The sequence below is a fragment of the Dasypus novemcinctus genome, chromosome 1 (genome assembly GCF_030445035.2).
Source record: "Dasypus novemcinctus isolate mDasNov1 chromosome 1, mDasNov1.1.hap2, whole genome shotgun sequence".
Classification (NCBI taxonomy): Eukaryota; Metazoa; Chordata; class Mammalia; order Cingulata; family Dasypodidae; genus Dasypus; species Dasypus novemcinctus.
In genome coordinates, this window is record NC_080673.1 from 75,818,059 (window position 1) to 75,823,062 (window position 5,004).

General features: G+C 37.0%; 1 non-coding gene and 1 pseudogene across 1 annotated transcript; both read right to left on the minus strand.

The window, feature by feature from the left end:
• Window positions 1-692: 692 nt before the first annotated feature.
• LOC101425789 (protein AF-9 pseudogene) lies at window positions 693-3,934 on the minus strand (annotated as a pseudogene).
• Window positions 3,935-4,191: 257 nt separating this feature from the next.
• LOC111759481 (small nucleolar RNA SNORA70) lies at window positions 4,192-4,324 on the minus strand. The gene has a single exon (XR_002793449.2). It is a non-coding gene; the product is annotated as a small nucleolar RNA SNORA70 (small nucleolar RNA).
• Window positions 4,325-5,004: the final 680 nt, after the last annotated feature.

Sequence of the window (5,004 nt, forward strand, 5' to 3'; positions counted from 1 at the left end):
CTTTTTAACCTCACAACATCCTTATGAGATAGGTTTGAATACTATCTGTTTCATTTTTATGGAGAAGAAAAATGAGGTGTCACATAAAGTTTAGGTAACTTCCCCAAGGTCACACAGTTAGCAAGTGACGGGCTATCATTTGGACCATGCATTGTGGCCTCAGTATGCATTTCCTAACCACTAGACCTTGTTGCTCACCCCTTGTTTGAGGAGATAGGGTGACAGGAAGGAGGGTCCTGGAATCTATAATCACTGGGGACATTTGTCAACCACTTCATTTTTAAATTTTATTCATTTACTTTAAGTTCGCAAATGACTATCGAACACCTGCTCTATGTGAGACACAGTACTAGGCTCCTGGGGTATAGAAAAGATAAAGTAAACTAGACAATAAAGAAATAAATTTATAATATGTCAGGGACTAGTAAGTACAACTGAGGAAACTGAAGGGACTAAAGTGTGATAGGGTCAGGAAAGTTTGTACTATTTTAGAAAGGCTTTGTCAACCAGGTAACATTTAAACAAAGACCTTGGCTTATGTCCAGCAGATGAGAGTTGTTTTTTTCTTAAGATTGTTTTTTTTTCTTTTTTCCCTTTTGGTTGTATCATTCTGAGTGTCTTCATATAAACAAACAAACAAAAAAATACAACAACAAAATAGCCAGTAGTTTTTTCTGCATCCAGTTGTAACCTCAGGATGTTCCAGATGTTTCCAGGTAACTCTGTAGTTTACAGACTATGGTTTTATCCAGTGAGCAAAGGTCAAATCAAATGTCATGTTGGTGATATGAAAATGTCAAGTTTCTTCCATAAGATTCATGATCTGTTGCAGAATGTGGCTTTCCTGCAGCATCATTAACCTGTGAAGCTCGACCAGTTCATTTAGGTATGCCTTGTCACATTCACCATTCTTTATTTGCTTACCTAATTTGCTTTGCTTTACTAGACTTTTCACTTTGAGAATCTGGTTGTTGTTGGTTTTTAATGAGAGTGGCTGAGGTTCATGAAGTAGGAGTGAAGAAACAGAACTGCTTTCACTATCACTACCATCACTTAAGCTAACTGCAACTTCAGCTGCTCTCTTTATTTACAGCTCTCTCCGTTTCAAAGTCATTGTCATTATCCTCTCCCTCATATGATTCTTCCTCATTGTCATCGGAATGCAGATTTTTCATTATAGATCTTAAAGGACCTTGTTGCCTGGTCTGGGACAGTGTGAAACTGGAACTGGAGCTGGAGCTGGAACTGGCAGGATTGGGTTGTTTGGAATCAGATGTAGAGGATATATTCTCCTCCATGTCTGAATCACTGGGATCAACAATATCATCAAATGGCGGTAAAGTTGATTTCTTCTCTGACATCTCACTTTCAATTTTGACCTTTCCCATCTTGACATTAGATTTTTTTTATCTGTTTTTTTTGTTGTTGTTTGGTTGGTTCTATTTTGTTTTTGTCAGCAGAATGAGTGTCAGTGGAGGCATACTAGAAAAACTTTTAAATAAATCCTCTGTGCTATTCTTTTTCCTTTTTTTGGCTGAGAATTCTTCAGACTCTGAAATGGGCGGGGAGTGGTTTTATTAGGAGTCACCTTACCTGCTGTCCACTGGTGATGGTGAATAAATCAATATCGGGTTTTGGCTCTTTTGACATGAGTTTAGATTCTGTGAAGGCCATCTTAGGAACTATTTTTTCTTCTTTCAGTGGTTTATTTTCTTTGGGTTTCTTAGAGAATTCTCTTGAAGATTTGTTGTGATTCCTGGAAAGTTCTTTGAAGGCACTTTTATGTTCTCTGGAGTCTTTGGAGGATTTTTCCTTGTGCTCCTTCAAAAGGAAATGGCAAGTACTAAGGCTCAGAGCATCATGCTTGATATCTACAATGTCTGGCAAAAAGGCCCATTGAAACCAAGTAAAAGGACCAAACAGTAGGTAATGGCTAGATCGTACACAGCCTTGTAAGCCATCATAGAGATACGGGCTTTTATTCTGAGTGAGGTGAGATGCCTTTGGGAAGCATTAGGAGATATATGACATAATGTGACTTACTATTAAAAGAATCACTCTTACAATATTATGTGGTGAATTGACCACACAGTATTGGGGAAATAGGTCGTCCTATATTCCAAGGTAAGGCTCACTGACAGGATGTTGCTTTCATGTGATTGTGTACCTTCAGGAGCACCCTGATTTGAGGCTTTGTTCACAGTGGCAGTGAGAATGCCTGAGACATGCATATGTGTAACCTTTGCAATGATTTCCCAACTCATTTTGAAATCTCTTAACCATAAAAACTCTTTTGTATTTGATATTTCCCCCTTTTGGTCAAGGTCTTTTTCCAAATGCATCACTGGTTGGTACTTGTTATTAATTCTGGACATATTTTTAAAGGCAAAGTCAATATGATTTGCTAATGGATGAGATATGGTATAAAAACTCTATTATTGTCATTTTATAAATGAAGAAACACACAGAAAGACGAAGTGACTTGCCCAAAGTTACCCTATGAGTCAGTGGCAGCTAATTTGTGACAAAGCTGGAATATAAACCCAGGTATAGAATTGGTTCAACATTAGGAAGCCTCTTAATTATATTTATTTTAAAAATAGAATAAAGGAGAAAAGTTGCGTCACCCATGTAAATTGATGCTGAAAAAGTACTTGATTAAATATGAAGGATATTTTTAATTAACAAGCAAATGAAAAAAAATTCATGGTGAATTAGAAATAGAAAGGAGTTTTCTCATATTTGAGAGTATGTCATAAAGTAAAAGTAAATATAATTAACATTGGATGCTGTCCTACTAAAATCAGAAACATTAATATACATTTTAAAATACATAAAATGGCAAGATATACATTTATTGAGGGATAGAAGGAAATTTATGTTTGTATACAAAGGAATACCTATATTTGAAAAAAATTTACACATATTAAATTGAAAAATTAGAATCCTGAGTTATTAATCTTTTTTCTTTATTTTGTGGGGCTACAGTTTGGATGGTGAGGTAGCCATTACTTCTTTCTTTTTAGATATTTATGATATTTCTTTAGGAAGTAGTCAATAGAATGATGACCTTCCAAATTAATTTTAGGACTTCATGATTCAATCCTTGTATTAATCAACCCACAAGTCTGCCTCTCCATTCCCTACTTCCTTAGCCAAACCCCTAACCCAGAAATCAATGGTCAGTGGAATGATTAGAGTTTCCAAATTTAGCATATAAAAATATAGGGTGGGTCCCCAATTAAATTAGTATTACAGATAAGCAGGAGATAATTTTTTCAGTATGACTATGTCCCATGCAATATTTGGGTCATATTTATGGTAAAAGATTATTTGTTGTTTATCTGAAATTCAAATTTAACTGGATATCCTGTTTTTCAGTAGGCAAACCTAACTTTTTCCTAGGTTTTATTTGGGACTGTGTTTCTCTAAAGCCATGGCTACTCACAAGATTGAAGACTTTTCAGTGCCAAGTTTTCCTTTCTTATGCCACATTTCAGCTATAAATTTTGTTTATGTGGTGGATCTGAGGTATCTGGCTTTTAACCCTGTTACATATGGATATAAGTTCTTAAACATGAATATGAGTATAATTAAATTTTATTTGATCCTTGTCCATAAGCCAATAAATATATAAATCTCTTAAGTATTTAGAAATAAGCAAATGGATGTTTTTTGATGGCATTGATAAGAAAGCCAGGATTGCAGCATTAGCTATCATATGTTCACAAATCATACCCAAAGGGTGATAAGTGCTCTTTTTTTTTTTTTTTTTTGACAGCCAGGAAGTCATTTATTGGAGGGCATGGGTCAGGCAAGGGCAGTGCTGGCAAAGCCCTCATGAGTGCAGGGACCGCCACTTGTCCAAGGGGCCACGGTTGGGGATGTATTTCACCCCACAGCCATCCAGGATGAGGTGCTTCTCGGCCACCATGTCTTCGAATTAGTCAGCATTGAACTTGGTGAAGCCCCACTTCTTGGAGATGTGGATTTTCTGGCAACCAGGGAACTTGAACTTGGCCCTGCATAGCGCCTCAATCACACGCTCCTTGTTCTGTAGCTTGGTGTGGATGGACATGATGGCCTGGCCACTGTCCCCTGAGGCTTTCCAAGTCACCTTGCATACCCATTTGGAGCCTAGATTGGGGATGGCAATGAGGTCACAGACAGGACCAGCAATAGACAAGGATGAGCTGTCTCCAAGATTCCTTAGGACAACCTGTACAGGTAACAGGCCACATGCACTACCAAGGAAGCTGCTGTCTGCAGCCACTGCACACGGCCCCCATGGGGAGAGGGCGCCAGTCGGCTTAATTGGCTGCAGAAAGTGCTCCTTTTTAAAGTATCTATTGAATATGAAATTAAGAAATGTTTCCTCAGGTAGCACAAAATGTTAATGTCCTAACCATCAAATTTTAGAACATGAGTTTCCTGTGATTCATATATAGAAATTCTGCAAATGGATAGCATGAGACTTATAGGATAGAGCATGGATTTTCACTATAGTAAAACCTAAATTTAAACACAGTTCTATTACTTACTAGCAGTAGGATTTTTTTAATACATTAAAAAAATTTTTCAAACCTATGAAACAGTTGAAAGTGTGGAACAAAAAGAGTCTTCATTAAATTCACTGTGTCAACATCTTGCCACATATACACACACATATACATACACACTCACACTCACACACATACAGACACATTTCTCTTTCGCCAAATCATTTGATAGTAGACTGAAGACATCTTGACATTTCCTCTCCAGATAATTAATTCAGTATGCATCTTCCCAGATCAAGGGCTGTCTACTAACCAACCACAATACTATTATCTCACTTAAGAAAATCAACATTAATTCAACAACATAATTCAACATGGTAGCCTATACTCAAATGTCTCTAGTTACCTAAAAAATAAATCCATTACAGCTCTCAGCGCCCCTCTTACTTCTGTGTCAGCAAGATTCATGCTTTATATTTGGCCTTTTGTTTCATTATTCTGCCTG